Here is a 17,664-nt window from a genome sequence, read left to right on the forward strand (position 1 = left end):
TTACAGATACTTTAGGTTAAACATCCCTTTTCTCACCTGAACCTAAGCTGGACTGTACCAGATCCTCATCAGGTGTCTAGCCAGAACCACTCCCAGACAGAGTTTGGATGTCATGTCTGGATACCTCACAGCATCTAGACACTTTATGTTCATGTCTTCTCACATATATAATGCAGCGATACACACACATCACATCTGATCACTTAAAGACTCGTGCTTTGTTTGTACCTGTCATGGGTGAGATGCAGCTTGGTGCTCAGGAGAGCTTAGCTGCTGAATGAATAATGAGTTTGAATGTGAAATGAATTATAAATGAATGAGAGAACAGTGTCAACACACAATGTTATGACTATACAGTCTTCAGAATGGCTCAGAGCAAAGACACACAAACATCCAAAGATATGATAAAGGAAAAACCAACAGACAAACACAGACCAGAGTAGTTTCAGTGCTTCTTGTCACTGACTCTCTGAGTCTGTGAGACTGCAGGGACAAAAGAGATTTCCTCATCTGTTGTTTTGATGATAGTGGTGGAGGGCACTGGCTAACATGTCGGTCCAAAATCTCCCACAGGTGTTTAGCTGGGTTGAAATCTAACAAATGGCAGAGCTACATGGACAGGTCTCTACTTTTAAGTACTCTGTTTTTATTCCTATTTATCTCATTTCAATGAGCATTCCTTTGTCTGCCTGCATTGTTCACTGCCTGTTTTTACTACTTATTTTGTATTGTTTGCACTGTTTATTGCTTGTTAATACTGCTTATTTTGTTATATTACACAGCCTTATGCTGGTATACCATTTACTTGCCCCTTGCATGGGGATATATACATGCACATTGAGGGCCGATGTACCAGAGTGAAATTCCTCGTGTGTCTGACACACCTGGCCAATAAAGCTGATTCTGATTCTGAAGCAACTAAAGGAGCTGAGATTCATCCCAGGTGTCAGCAACTGCGTTGATTCAATTTGCAAGACCCTGGTCCAGCACCTTATTGGTTGTTTTGAATATGAGGGAACCAATTAATCAATTTGCCACAATCTGCTACATAAGAGGCGATCTCAACCATTTAATCGTTTTAATAAAGGATCTTGTAATTTAGTCATTGGTGGTGATAATGTGCCACCTGCTAATTTGACATTAAAAGAAGAACTGACAGCTTTTTGTTTCTTAAAGGTTGGCTCGGGAATGATCAGTAGGGTACATTTTCATATTCTTTATTTTTTTGCAACACAAAACAGCACATTAACAGGACAGGACATGGAAAACAAGACAATAGATACAGTACATTTACAAGAGACAGGGAGTTTAACATTTTAAAAAAAGGGGGGTGGGGGTGTAAAATGTAAAACAAATCAAAAAATTAAATAAAGTAAATAATTAGAGACAATAAATAAAGTTACATACATGCAGATCAACAGCTCTTGATCGTAGGCCTTCTGAGATCTCTTTTTTATGAGACATGGGTCACATCAGCTGATGCTGCTTGTGAATAGTGCAGACAGTGTTTGGGCATTTTTTATAAGTCAAACAGCACACGGATGCAGTTTTTATAAGTCCAGGTCATCCTAAACCACACCTCCATGCTCGTGTCATTGACTGTACTCCAGGTATGCCAACACCTGAAGTCTGGTGTTGCCATCACTTTGTATGTTCTCAATAAAAACATGAAAGATCATAAAATATTGTGTTTGTTGATACTTGTGACTTTGGTGAAGATCAGATCACGTTTCATGACCAATTTTATGCAGAAAACCAGGAAACTGCAAAAAGTGCCATGAGTTTTTCTTGTGACTATAAAATGCTGTGGAAGATCTTCAGAATCGGTGTAAACATTATGTAGATTTAATGGAAAGCTGCAATAGAATGATACAGGATGTGTATTAGATACTGTCTGACATAAAAGTGTTGATTTTTGTTCAACACAAACTACACTTCATACAACATGAAAATTGTAGCTTAACTTTTTCTGGCCTGAAAATTCTGTTTATTGCTTACATGCTCCTGCTGATATTTTTGGATGAAATGAGCAACTGTCACAGTGAAGTGGTTTAAAGTTGAGCCATTTTAATTTTCGGATGGTCTGAATAGCTTTTATTGCCCTGTGTGGTCTTTTGTTTCACAGAGAAGCAAATACACTTGAGATGCAAAAGTCCTCCAGCTCTTCACAGCTATTCAAGGTGAGGGAGCCCTGAAGCTTTAATGGATGGTATAACATGCAACACTATCTTGCTGAGTGCTCAGACATTGTTGTTATCAGGTTGAAAATAAATCACACAAGCATAAAGCCATTCAAGGTGAACGCAGAATGGGGAAGAAGTTATGAGATGGAAACTTTACTTTTAACAACTTCACACCATCTGATCTAAAGGGTTGGCACATGCTGTGCACACACTCCTGGTGCAACATGCAGCCGAGGCAGCAGGCTCAGATCTTCACTGCCTGTGTGACAGGCAGACAAAATGACAGAATAAGAAGGGCAAATCAGAAACAGACCAGCTCCTGGCTGTTGGTTGATAGTGGTGAAGGTGCTCGAGAGCAGGAAGCGCTACAAACTAGGACGATGAGACCACATTTGAAACACAGTGAAACACAACACAATACAGCTATAGCTCCTTGGGGAGTGATAGCTGACACAACTGAAGGTCAGCCACACTTGGCTTAAGTGTCCATCAAGACTTCTACACCAGCTCTCTGTCCTCTCACTCACAGAAGTGCATGTTCACTCCATTATGTCGGCGTCACACACAAGCTTCATCATTTATCTTAGTATAGACCTCCACTTCATTGAAGTATAAATCAATACAACAAGAGGGCTTCTGCTCCACTTCATGTTGCACGGTTGTAGAATAAAGGCCTTAATGCTAAATTTTGATTTTCCTCTCCTTTTCTGGCCCAAAACTGTTTGCAGTTTCATTCAGTAAATAACTACACAAAAAATGACAAAAAAGTCATTTAAGTACTTGAATTACTATGTATATATCAATGTAGCTGAACTCCCAGCAAGCTACGGCAAAATGAAGTTTAACTGCATGTAGTTCACTACTGACAGTGGTCATAAAGCATTGTACAGTTAATGATCGTCATCCTGGATTTTGCAGAAACAACCAATTAGACAGTTGCTGTTTGCTGAAAGTGTCGGGTGGTGCAGTTAATGAAATCCAGAATGTCCACTGAACTTCTCCAACAAGCAGCTCCAGGAAGTCATTTGAAAGAAGGACTTCACATTAAAAGCACAAAGTATTTTATCATTTTTACAATTGGTAGGAGGAAAAGCACTTAATTTATCTACAGCATAGTACTCATATTGTGCATTTTCCATTAATCCATCCATTATCTATACCTGATATGTATAGAAGAGGGTCACGGGGTGGGGGGAGGGGGCTGGGGACCAATCCCAGCTGACACAGGGCAAGAGGCGGGGTAGACAGGTTGCCAGTCTATCACAGGGCTGACACGTAGACGAACAACCACACACACTCACACTCACTCCTATGGGCAGTTTAGAATCGCCAGTCCATCTTGCTGTGAGGTCACAGCGCTAACCATTGTGCTGCCCTATTGTGCATTTTATTTTTGGTAAATAAATCTGATGGCTCTCTCGCTAGAAACATTTGAGTAAAACTGGCTGCATGTCATGAAAATGTTTTTTAAAAAACAGTAATATGTCTCTAAAATACATTTGTCATGGTGTGACTGTGAAGGATGCTGTGAAGTTGCAGGTAAAGTGTCTCTTGATGATTTTTCCACAGCACAGTTGAACCAAAGCTCTCAGAATTTATTCCAGATGGCTTCAGATTTCCATTCAACCGCTCCAATCACAGCAGGTGTGAAAGCACCTTCATTTTCCAGTGAAAGGGATTAGAGCAGTCAGTCACACAAAGAAAACATGTCCACTCATTGAGAAGTCCAGCAGATTGTTGGGATTTTATCTGCTTTGAGGCTGGTGCTGGCGATAAGCATTTTATCAAAAATAGTTTTCATTGTGGCTCAGGAAGACTGTAGCTGTGTGTCAAAAACAGGACAATCCTTTCCACAAAAACACTATTGTCGGGCAGTGGGATGGCAAAAAGATAAAGAAAAGCAAAGAAACAGAATTCTAGCAAATCATAAATAACCACAATGATACAGTTTTACATCAGCAAAGGACTGGAGAGGGTCCTGCACAAAAACAAAAGCCACACTTTCTTCCCAGTATCCTGCTGTCAGTAAGGAGTCACATGTGAGGTGGAGAAGGTTGTTGTTGTTTAGAGCTGCTGATTGCTCCATGAGCAGGTGATGGTGAAGCTCTCAGAGAGGGAGAACGAAAGCAACACACAGCAACAGGAGAAACTCTGGCAGCAGATTATTGCTGTTCATCAGCTGCAGAAGGTAGAGTGGATAAAAGTAATGCTGTTTTTCTATAGGCTGACATTAACTTTTAGGATGTGGCCATCTTGTTTGAATAGATCTTTATTAGAACTGTTGATTAACACACCTGCTTGGTAGTTCTGTTTAAATGTCTATGTCTTGGCCGAGCAAACCTACAGTGTGAGCAGTGGATTCTGGCTATGTGGGTTAAAATGTATAATATAAGTTAACACATTGTACACGATTAATGGAAAAAAAAATCTGTGTTTCCTGGGTTTAAGATGGGTAAGTAAATGAGGGACACTATTTCAGTAGATGCTGTCATTAGTCTTCATCAAAAGACAAAAGACCTACAGTGTATAGCTGCTTAAACTGGAGGACTTGTGGCACAGGCACTGTTATTATCCTGTTTTGATCATGGCAGTACACCCCTTACTTTGTGCATGCATGCAAAACACAGCTCTCAATGTCCATTAACTTTCTTTTTAACGGTGCCTCTCATTATTGCCCTGTGGGAAAAATATGAAAATAAATACAAAGAATGCCCTAACAGTACATTCTCACAGAAAGAACAAAATTAGGGGATGTAGTGTATCCAATGTGCACTGAAAAGTACAATTACCACATCACTGAGTCTTGTCTGCATACAGCCAACACTGTACTCAATCAATGTCACATAACACTCTCTTTCATTTGCATAAAATGTGCAGAGAGCTGCTGGAGATTTATTTACATCTATAAAAACACTGTCACCACTGTAACTAACAGTAAACTCTGGATGTTTATGTGTCATGCTGAAGTTTATTGAGTCCTCATGCTGTCTGTCACCTCGGCGTTACGCGTTGCTGCTTTGGCCATAGCACAACTTTCTGATCTTCAGTTAGTAAGACTGTTGGCTGTTAAAGTAAAACTGTCACTGTCACCATGACCTATCGGCAGTGAAAACAGGCTGGAACAAATTTACTCATACCGCGATAAAATGAAAACAACATGACAAACACTTGCTGCCGAGGGGTGGGAGAGTCTAATTTCTTGCTTATATCACTACTGTGCTCTGTTAAAAAAGGTGCTGCTTATGAAATTGATGAGTGGATCTCATGGTGAAGTAAGATCAAAGATTGTAGTGAGTGAACTAAATGTGACGTGGTGTGAAAGAAAACAAGCGTCACCACTTTAGCTAAGGGCTTCAGCATCTGGGTGAGGAGGAAACAGTCACAATGTTTGTGATTCAGCGTTTAACTTGATGATCCGAGTGCAGGTATGAGGTAAATAAGAAAATGTCTTGATGTGGGATGTTGGCAATAAAGACCCTTGTACTGTATTTGCAGCAGATTCAGTCTTTCACGTCCTCTCTCAGCAATGTTTGCTTCACAACGAGCACATCACAGCTAGACTTCCTCTCATTCGCTAACTTATTTCCACCCTGCTGCTGCCTTAATACCTCCATCAGCCTCTAAACAAACAATAGCATTAATAGGTTTGGCACATGCTGTGGCTGATATCAGTCCGAGGATGTGAACCTCAATTTCAGCAGAATTTTACAGACCTATTGTTTCATGGGCTGATTGAAATTTGCAGTGCTTCTAATAATGTGCACCCTGATGCATGTCACACCACTGAAATTACAGATAAGCATCGTTTTACACTTACTGTGTACAGCGATACCCAGCAATCCAGATATTGTACTTCAGATCTTATTTACTGTGGTGTTGAGATGTTTGTCTCTGAAACCTCAGCATCCATTCCAATAAAATGGATGGTAACAAAGTGATAAAAACGTCTAGAATCCATGAGACTCTGCCAAGTCCAGCAGTCACAGACAGAGGTGCAGCCACAAGTCAGACAACTCTGACCTTTAATATAAACAAAACATGAAAATAAAAACTACTTGGATGACGGCACTGATTGTGCACTGTACTGAAGTCTTCTCTTAAGCACCTTAACACCACAAAACCACAAAGTGAGGCAGAAGACTGGCAATGCCAAATCCCTACAATAATGAATAAGTAGCCTGAATGAATTTTAATTAAATTGTGCAATTTCAGTTTCACCATTGGTGCTCTGAGTTGCCTTCCTGTTGAATTTGTATTTTCCTGGCTTTCTTATTCCAATTGCTATTTTAAAAATACCAAAAATCCCCCGGATTGAATTTTGATTTTTTTCCAGGAGGCCTAGTCAATTTGGGAGTCTCTCAGCCAATCCTTGAGGGTTAGCAACCCTAGCAACAAAATGAGGGAAAACTGATGGGTACAGAAACAGAAACTCAAGGACAAGAGGAGATATAAGGTGTATCTATGAGGGCCTGCCACTTTTATTAACAACAAATAGTGCCAACCTGTCCTCACACTGGGACACTTCTGCAGCCCAGATGCTGAACTCTACAAAAACATTCGGCTTAGGTTGACTGGTGACTCTAAATTGCCTGTAGGAGCGAGTGTGGTTGTTTGTCTACATGTCAGCCCTGTGACAGACTGGCGACCTGTCCAGGGTGGACCCCATCTCTCGCCCAGTGTCAGCTGGGATTGGTTCCAGCCCCCTGTGACCCTATTCAGGAATAAGCGGTATAGATAATGGATGGATGGATGGATGGATGGATGGACTTCTTTATTCAAGCCATCCAGATCTATCAGTATATAGCCTGAGTAAATCTATGGGACTCCTTCTGAATCATGGAGAGGTGGAGGACAAAAAGAGTGGAGGGAATGATGGAAGAACGGATTGTCTGCAGTTGAGGTGGGAGAGAAAGAATGAGAGAGAAAGGAGGGCAGAGGAAGGCAGTGATAATGAGGACAGAAAATCTAGAAAGTGATCTCCTGAAGTCGTGTTTGTCTTGTGCTGTGGGAGGCCTGAGGAGAGGGGGGCGCTGCAGTTCAAGCCTAAAGGGTTTAAATTGAGTTGCTGTCTATTACTCATCTAAGTCAAGTGATGCAGACGCACATCTGGCACTCCTTGCGCGTGACCTTGTGAGTCAGAGCAAGTGTCGAGGAGTTTTGTGTTTTTGCACTCTGTGCAAAATATTCAGCCACCTCTTTGTCTCTCTCACAGACAAAACCAACTACAGAGCCTCACTCGAGATGCTCGTGTGCGTGAAACCATATTAGGCTGAGATATGAACGATCACACAGAGGGAAATCTGAATAAAATGAACTCATGAATAACATATATTTCATGCTTATTCTTTTTTTTTTCTCCACATCTGTTTTCTCCTGGTGTTTTAAGCATGAACACTGAGGAAAGGCAGCATCTCTCCAGCCAAAAAAATGTCTGGGAATGATAATCAAATAGCTGCTGCACCGACTGTCTGATTGGTTTGATATTCAGATTTAATCACAGAGAATGCCGAATTCATTATTTATACATTTCATTCCTTCCTTTGTATTTATGACCTCAGAAATATTGAACTTTGGGAGCTGTTTAATTAACAAATTGCCATGCTGTGCTCTGGATTCACAATGGCTGTGTCTGTATGTGTGAGAGAGAGAAAATCAAAGACTAATACTAACAGATGTCTCACAATGATGGGTTTTGCCTCCAAATGTCACCGTGCCATAAACAGAGAGAAGAAACCGAGATTTAAAGAGGAGGAACTGACAGATGTTGCAAAACATCGCACCATCACTGTCAGCCAACTACAAGATGTGAAATTTGATCTGGTTGTGTGCCGTTTCACTGGGTAAGACAATGTTTCGGTGACAATTACTGAGTTACAGTGGGGGCATTGTTCCTCTTATCTTCTTGTTTAAATGGAAAACAAACCCAATCCCACAGAGGATAATAAGAACTGGGTAGTTATCAAAATCCACAGATTATAGTCAGTGTCAGCTCTTTTGAACATTCTGTGCTAAGTATTTTTTTTCTTTATATTCCAACTGGAGCACGATTAACTGTTTCTCGATCTCAACTCCAACCTCTCTCTGCATGATCTATTTTTCATGTGACAATGATTCTGTCATGTTAGCATTAGCAGGGAGATCCGTTACATCAAACTAAGCACAACCTTCTCGAAGATGCATTAATCACTAACAGGAATGTGTTACATCACATGATCAGCTGTAAACAGAAAGAAGACTGATTCAAAACAAATCCAACATGTAAAGATGATGACAACAGTCAGAGGCATGCAGCGTAACAGCTGTTTTGCAGCTCCTGATGGTAGCATGACACATTTGTACAACCCCTTGAAGCATCACCACAAAACACAATATGATGAAGTTATGAATGCAAAAAAAAACCTGAGTGAAGGTGGGTCTCACCTATCATCATGTGGAGGAGAAAAAGCTAACGTGTGTAACTAGCTGGTGGATCCACTCACACATTCACACACACCGGTGACATCCCAGGGAGCAAATGGGTGTTCAGTGTTCTGCTCAAGGACACTTCAACATGCAGACTGGAAAAGCTGGGAATCAAACCGCCAGCCTTCCAGCTAGGAGAAAACCCACTCTACCCCCTGAGCCACAGCTGGCCACACTGTTTAAGTTCTTAAAAACAGGAGTGACTGACTGTGGTCAAGCATGACGGTCAGACAAGCTAGACACTGAGCCAAAACCTCAATAACCACACCCTTAGACCGAATCTAAATGTCCACCCTCTGGACGAAGCCCTCACAAACATGCAACACCTCTGGTCCCTGGGGATAAACAGACTATGACACAGGATTTCAAGCCTCGCTGGTTCCCTTATTTATGGTTTCAAGTCTCTTGTTCAGCTCAGCTGTTAAGGCAAGCTTTTTTCAGCTCACTGTTATCCAAGATTAAACATTTTCTTTCTTTCCAGGATTTTGAAAAGGCTATTCATGCCGTTATTAGCTCGAGGCTGGATTACTGCAATGCACTGTATTCTGGGATCTCATAGGCATCCCTGCCTCATCTCCAACTGGTTCACAACGCAGCTGCATGTCTCTTAACTAATACTAGGAAACATGATCACATTATCCCCTGTTCTGGCATCTCTACATTGGCTTCCAGTCTGTTTTGGGATTGTTTTCAAGATTTTAACATTTGTTTTAAAGCTCTCCACTCTTTGGCTGCTTCATATATTTCAGAGCTCTTACACTCATCCACCCCAGGTAGATCCTCACAGGCGCTGAGCAGGGTTGCTGTTTTTTCCATTTTCAAAATGTTTTGTGGTTACGGTAATGGTAAATAGTCTTATACTTGTAAAGCATAGAAAAGCACTATACAAGACACTCAAAGCTATTTCACACTACTTGGCCATTCACCCATTCGCACTCACAAACACTCGCACATTCAGAATGGTGCAGAATGGTGCCTACAACTATGGCCGCCTCGCACCGGTGTTATCACTGTGAGCAACTAGGGGTTCAGTGTCTTGCTCAAGGACACTTCGACATGTTGACTGGACAAGCCGGGAATCAAACCGCTAATCCTCCTGTTAGGAAATGACCTGCTCTACCTCCTAAGCCACAGTCACCCCTATTGTATTTTGCTGAGTTTGCCTTTTATTACAATGCTGTATGGTTTTAATTGTGAAGCACTTTGTAACTTTGGCATAGAAAGGTGATATATAAACAAATGTCACACTTTAACATTAGCAATCAGTAACATCTTTGGAGTCTGCTGTGTTACAATAATACAAAATGGGTAACAGGTGATTTACATGACCAGTAACACTTCTAATACGCTTATATTGTATAGTAACATCAAACCCTAAAGTGAGGATCCTTTCATCGTTATTTAGTTGTATGAAAACCAGACTCTGTGTCTAACTCTGTGGATTTTATCAATCAAACCCAAACCCACACTTTGTACACCAGTTAAATCAAAGAATGGTGCCTACAACTATGGCCGCCTTGTGTAGTCGCACTCTCCATTGAGCGCCGCTGTACCAGAGTCAAATTCCTCGTGTGTCCAACACACCTGGCCAATAAAGCTGATTCTGAATATAATGAAACACACCTGTCATCAAAAATAATGAGAGAAATAAAGCACAAAAAGCTACAATCAAATCCAACTGAATTCCCTTTCACCATGGGAGTGACAGCAACACAAAGACAAATGCCAGCAGAATTGAACAATCTTCACAAAAACCAAAATGTAAGCCCCAGTCAGTGGTTTTAACCACTACAAGGAAGCAGGTTTAAAACCAGTGACTCATACTAGTACACGGTGTAGTCCAGACATCCAGATTTGCTCTTGTAAGTCTGGCCTTGGAAAAAGATGCAGTGCTCCAAACTCTTTTCAGCACCTATCTCCTGGAAATGACATTTATATACTGGCTTATTGTCAGATATGCTTTGAGGAAACATGACTGCAGCCTGGATTGTCATCACTTTCAGCACTGTAATGTGCATACAAACAGCGACATCTTGGTAGAACACGTGTAACCCCTACAACAGGACTTTGACACCAGAATTCAGACTTTTTGTCCTCTGTCCAGCTGAGTACAATAGAGGTTTATGAGATAAAGTGATATTTGTGGTTTTTAAAAACAGCTTCATCTTATCCACGAATTCTCTGATTCTAGTGCAGCTGTTTCTGCAGTCAAGCAAAATCTCTTTTTAGGATGCTTGGCCTCAGAGGGGCGATGCAACAGCTAATCGTGGGAGCTGTGGCATCAAGAGTCAAAGCTGTTTGTGTGGCTTGGGTCAGTGTGCCAGCCGCTTCCCAAACTGATCCATAAGCCGCTGTCCAGAACAGGGACAGTCATTATGGTTATTAAGGACTGTGTGTTTTTCATTGTGCTTGTCAGCTTTTGTCCCCTGCAGCTGCTGGTCAGGCCTAAACACTGCAGGCTGGCGGTTCAAGCTGTCCATTATCCTCCATTCAACTCCTGTTATTACACACCAATGGTTGTTTTTGTTACTGATGTCCCCATGTTTACTTTCTGCAAAATGATCCATCTAGTCATATATTCTATTATAGAGCTGAACAAACAGTTGATGTTTGTGGATTATATCAAATAACTCAGCAGCTTCTTATAAAATTAATTAATAAAATCAGTTAATGGCACATTCTCATACTGGTTGCCTGAAGGCTAAATAACTTTGAGATCAGATAGTTGCTGGTTTGATCCCCAGACTGGCACTTGGAGCTTTTCAGTGGTCAGCAGATCAGAACAATACGTCCTACAACCTAAACAAGTATGTAAGAGCCTTGTTCCCATAACAGGCTGCAGAAGGTACAAACTTGATGTCACATGACTGCTAGATGTTGCTTAACAATTAAAAAAATGTAACTATGGCTCATAAGATACTTGCACAAACAACCTATGGTGTTGATTTTTATGTGAGGACAGTGTCGATTAGACTGTGGTTGTACTGTTGCATGTCAATGTGTGCAACTGAGAAACAGCACATGCAAACTACTGTGCACAAGAGAGGTACAAGACATGATGCATACATGTTCTCCAAGTGTTCTGCTCATAATTTATTCCTACATGTCTGCAGTTCAAGACAGAAGAGCCTGGAATAAAAATTATGCCTCTGTCAGAACATGGCAGCTGGTCCTTGCTGTTTGCCACTGTGTATTTAGCTCCCAAATTTTGATCTTCCCGTGTCTAGCCATCTAATTTAGTTTTTATTCTGCGCCCCAATTAGTGGTGTGATGCGACTCTTCACTGCAGCCACAGCTTGTGATTTAGGCAGACAAGATGGGTGCATTTTTACATAAGCCTCCAGCTCCAGCTTTCAGCCTGCCAATCCAATAAACAAAGGGTTATGAGGCCGACAGCCATCTGACAGTTTGTTCGTCACTGCCATCAGCGAGTGGGCAGCTCCACACTGTGCCTGTATTCATGTGACAGATACAGAGCCACAAGCCTCACTGCTCTCCGTCAGACTCCTCACATCTTTCCCCTCGGTCTGTGATCAGGCAACAACTGAGCAAAATCTGCACGTTGAAGTCGATATCACAGTCTCTAAAGCTGCAGTCTCTCTAATGGCAACAAGAGAGGTCCGACTCAGTTGAAGTGAGTGAAGAAAACATGTTAATTTCAAAGTTGGATTTTGATGCATTCATTTCAGTTTGGTCACCCAGTAACCACAAGCATGTTTCACTCCAAGGGCACCTTTCAGGCATCATATATACTGTAGAGCTTTATGCTCCTAGGGCAATAAATGCTTTCTGGTTATGAAACATAACTGTTTAACTTTAAAAACATCTGGAAAATTAACTGTTTTTAGTACATTTTATTCCAAAGGCACCCTTAGCTATACTACTGTACATCTCACTGCATCTGTAAACCCAACTGCAACATGGACCCTTCTTATTTTTACATCATTTCTCTGTTTCCTCTTATGATTTTTTTCCTTCCTGTTACACAGATTTCATGTGTGTATGGACTCATGGTTCAAAACTGGATCCAACTGCATGCAACTTTCTCAAAGCATATATCTAAACACAAACATATGGACCTCTAATCTCGTAAATTTAGCAGCATGAGCACGAGGAACAACACTGGACAGAGACAGGGAGCCATCCTGATTGGTATTCAAGGAGACGCCCTCGATCCCGTCACAAACTGGAGGCAGATACCAGAAGTGAAATGATTTGAGCACAAGCAGGGGAAGCGAAGGTACAAAACAGATGTGACATCTTCTGTTCTTGTTACTCTGCCCACACGAGTTGCTGTCAGTTCAGATTGGGGCTGGAAAAAGGCTCCACCGTGACGTGGATGTGAAAGTCATGCACAGAAATTAGATATGAACAGTGAGCTTGAAACAAGCACAAAGACCTGCGGTGGGAATTAAACCCTGCATCTTTTTTTTTCTGAGAACATTTTTACATCTGGTTGCCTTTATCTATTTCACACTTTATCCACCTCCGGTGTCTCTATTTCTCTGTCTGATCTCCACCTGTTGCCATCACCTCTCTTTATGTATTTGTCTGAGTCTCTCGACTCTTTTTCTTTTATCAGTCTGTTCCCCTTCCTCTCTCTTCTGCTGCAATTCCGGCGGGCTTTGACTTATTTTTCAATTAGAGCCCTATCATCCACAGTACATGCTACGCTGAGTTTATCAGCTCATAAAAGAGACTGTAGCTTTTTATGAAACTTTGAGGGAAAGTTTCACAAAAACTAAATTAAAAAGCAGATTCTAATTTTCATTAATCATTCCTCCTTCCATCCTAAACCTGCTAACATCTAGACAGTGATGTGTATTGACTGCCCCCACAATGTGATTAATACATTGCACACCCAAATACAACATCTTATAAGAAAAACAAGTATTATTTTGTAAAGAAAACCTAAATTTACTTTACCTCTAAACCAGTATGAGCACATATTTGCTCACCGTGCTTGTTGAGCTAATAGCTGGCATGTGAACACTGACATTTAACAGCAGAACAAGAGCTTAGTTTGATAACACCATTTACTTTCTAAATTGGAATAAAGGTGCACAGTTACTATACTATCTCTGCATAATTCCCTTTAACCATTCTACAAGTATCTGCACTTTACTGCTCAGGCTGTATACATAAGCTACGGACTCATATTTATCATGTCATTTGTCTCAACCTTACTGCCCACTCAAGAGGCCTTTGTGCCCTCCGTAAATGTATGAAATTGAAGGCGAAATGGCCAAATTTATGGCCTGGTTTTATGCTTCTTCTTTTTTTAAGTATCGGTTCTGGTACCATTAAGGCACCAGCACCATTTTAAAAGTATCATTTTAGCACCGGTATCAGAAAAGACCCAAACAATACCCAACCCTATTCCTGTGTCGTGTCTCCTCATAATCTTGTCACACTGCAGAAAATTATTATTTACTTCTGAAGTTATTAGTATATGTAGACATCATGCTTGTTCAACAACTTTTCACCAGACTCAGTGTACACATGCACGCTAGAGTAATGCTCTTGTGCTGCTACCTGAAACTTTAACCAGCCTGCTGTTCTAAAGAACCAGGATGATAATGAATGTCACTGTCATGTCTCTACACAGCTGCAGTTCTAGCAGCAGAAGAATCAATGCAAAAAAATCACCAGAGGCTCACCCTGCCCTGCTACTGCACACGCACAATGACCACAGCATGAGAATCACAATGGGCCCCATTCATCAGTCACAACCAGCTGAGGAAAAATCTATTCAGCATCAGTATCTCAGAATGTGTAACAATCCTAAAAATAAATGTGCTGACCTTTATTTAATCAATACAGGGAGCTATGGCTCACCTTTCCTGTCATTTTCACCTTGAAGCCGCACAGTCCTCAGTGCCCACAGTCCAGAAACTTTGACAAAACCTCAGAAATTCAGAAAGTGTTTACATCAAGAATGTGCAATACATGTCCTGTTGTCAGGCAGAAACACAAAAATAACATATGAAAATAGCTGTAGCTTTTGAACCACACTGACCATATGAATAAATAAAACCTTGCCAAAGTAACCAAAATGCACACATGTGCCACTGTACACTGCACTAAGGTTTCTGGTAAATGCCCTTCCTCAGTGTGCAAACTAGCAGCAGTGTTTCATCCAGGCATGAATGAACTATACAACAGCTGAGTGCAACAATATAGACACATTACAGTTACATTACAGGAGGAGCTTGAACCCAGAGACAAATCACACGACATGTTACAAAAATCACACTACAAAAAACAGGACAAAGGTCATTACCTAACTAGGAAATAACCTAACATGGTGTTAAAAAGTTATAGCGTTTCAGTCTGACACCAGCAAAAGGGCACTGTACTGTTAAAAAACAAAAGGAAACAACAATGATCATTCTATATGTTAGCCCCGCACCACAGCGCACCTGGAGGTGCTAACTACCAGAGGTCAGCATCAGACTTAACACGCACGAGCAGCAAACGCAACAATTAAACCCAAGTAACTGTTAAGACATAACTGTACATTGAAAAAACTTAGAAAAAAATCAACCGGACTTAAATTTCTAGGTCGAAGACGTTTCACCTCTCATCCAAGAGGCTTCATCAGTTCTGTAACTGATTTTTTTCAGTTTACTATGACCTGGATGACTGAAAATCTGCACAGACATAACTGTACATTCTAACTCACCAATTAGTGACCCTTTTCCTGCTCGTCTTTGAAGAAAAATCTTTGATAATGTCCACAAAGTCCAACTGACGAACCATATTCCAAAGACGTGATGGTTCGGTGCTTCAGACGTGGTTCAAACATTGTTCTACTCTGCCTTGCTGTCTTGATGTTTCCCGTGGGCTCCTCAGTGTTGTCATGACAATAATGCAGGTGCTGCTAATGCTAACTGCTAATGCTAGGTTGTGCCTGATTCATGTTACCGTTAGCGAGAGGGGATAGGTTTGTTAGCGGTATCCGGGGGTGTCGCTCTAAACTGATTCGTAGTTGTTGCCGTTTTCTTGAAATATGTTGTAAATTTTGCCGTTTCCCTAAATATCTGCTCACTTTTAGATAGCCTATCTCTAACTATCCGTTTTTATGTGTCTACGCGCCACTGTCAATCTTAGCCGCTGCTGCGTGATTCACTACGTTGATGGCGTCACAGAGAAAACGAGAGCACGAGCGTCCTTGTTTTTAATACATGGAAGTCATTAAAATCTATATTTTATAGTCATGTGATGATTACATAAAGGCAGAGGAAACATATTTTAAAAGAATCAATATATAAATAATAATTTTGAAATGAAAAGCAAAATTATACATCCATATGGCTCACTGTGGCCCTAAGATGAAGGCCCTGAAGCGGTACAGTCCAAATTCTGCACCAAATTAAAACGATCAAAATCATTTTAAAACGTGATTTTAAACCCAGAACCTTGCTGTGAGGGCTAGTATTATGAGGCCATGAAAACTACAGTGGGGATGGAAAATATTCATTATTATAAAAAATGTGCCTGATTCGGTGCAAGGATCCCTTGAACAAACTATGGGAATATGGACACAGAGTGAGATGAGCACAGCAAGATGAACCAAACTGTAAAATATTTTCCCATTTGTTTTTACTGGTGCAAGAACACCATCTCTGGCTGAATGGCAACATGTTTTTCTTGTCTGTGCTGCTGTTTTTTTCTCCACTGCTGCTCCAACTAACAGTGAATCGATCTGGATGAGGCTGCTTCAGTTCTACCACATTGTCTCTGAATTCCTGGACCAGTTTGTCTGTCTGTCTGTCTGTGGAGCTTGTTAGTTTGTTTTGAAGTGAAGTTTGGTTGCTGATGTATCATCTCTCAGAATGTGATCCTTCACTGACCCATGACCAAGATAACAAGACAGTGAGGCAAAGGGCTGATAGCTGAGAAAGAAAAGAAGAAGGGGAGAGGCTGCCCATGCAGAAAAAAAATTCCTCAGTTGGAATCAAGAATGAAGAGTATGGTGGTAGGAATTGTGTCAACATCCTCTGTTGATGTGGGACAACCCCTGTAAGTTCCAGTTTCATCTGACAACCTCTTATTAATCTAGCAAAATTTACAGTTTATACAGTTGCTTCACACCCCTACACTTTTTGCACATTGTACTGCCTTGAGCATTTATTTTAAAATGGAAAAATCTACAATTTATAATGCACAAAGTACAAATGTTGGCTAAGTGAAAGTTTGAGGTCAAAACATACATTTTCCTCTTCAACCTTTTTCCATCTTATGCACTGATGCTGCTCTGATGAAGCAGATACGCCGTTTTAACACATGCAGCTGTGTGCACAGGCCACACCGGCATGAACACATGGAGGACTGAAGCTCTGATATTGTGTTACTTTCACTATATGCAGCCTGTGTGAAAACTGTGTAGACAGTTTTCATGGCCAGATAATTGGGTTAAATTGCCGATTTGATCTCAAGCAAGAAATTGTAGCATAAATAATATGTGACAGAAACAATGAGCAAACTTTCCTTCCTCCCTCCATTTAGTTTTCTCCCATGATGATAGGAAAGCCAAAAATAATCTTGAAAAAAAAAATAAGTTTCTACATGCAGCCCTGTAGTTAAATCTGTCAAACCCACTCCACCCTAGGCAAATGTGTGCAGTCAGAACTGTGACACACTGCCACTGAAGCATCTTTCCATTGTGCTGCATATCTGGAGGAAGCTGTGGGCTCAGAAAGACAGAGGGTATTAGTGAATAAAGGAAGACAACTGGATTGCCTTTCTTTTTATAACGGTGCTGAGCCCAACAAAGAAACTAAATGGATATGTTCAGCGGAATACTGTGCTAATGTAACCAGCAGATCTCTGTCCCAGTTACAGTGCATGAGTCTGGGAGAGTGCTGATTATTAGTTAATTAACTGGAAATAAATATGAATTGGAAAACCATTGTGCAGAAAATAAACCTCTGTTAGTAACATGAGTTCAGTCACACACAGTGGAAAGTGTAAAACCAGGGATTCGACAATAACACAAAAAATAAAAACCTAAAAA

At 40.9% G+C, this 17,664-nt stretch overlaps 1 protein-coding gene across 3 annotated transcripts in view; it reads right to left on the reverse strand.

The window, feature by feature from the left end:
* The window catches only part of sap30l (sap30-like), a 79,156-nt gene extending 63,609 nt beyond the window's left edge, over positions 1-15,547 (reverse strand). For all 3 annotated transcript variants that reach the window (XM_020625578.1, XM_020625579.1, XM_020625581.1), the window contains exon 1: positions 15,331-15,547. The gene's annotated coding sequence lies outside the window, so the exon portion shown is untranslated. The remainder of the gene's footprint in view (positions 1-15,330) is intronic.
* Between the last annotated feature and the right edge of the window lie 2,117 nt (positions 15,548-17,664).

This window comes from Monopterus albus, unplaced genomic scaffold, assembly GCF_001952655.1.
Source record: "Monopterus albus unplaced genomic scaffold, M_albus_1.0 scaffold360.1, whole genome shotgun sequence".
NCBI lineage: Eukaryota > Metazoa > Chordata > Actinopteri > Synbranchiformes > Synbranchidae > Monopterus > Monopterus albus.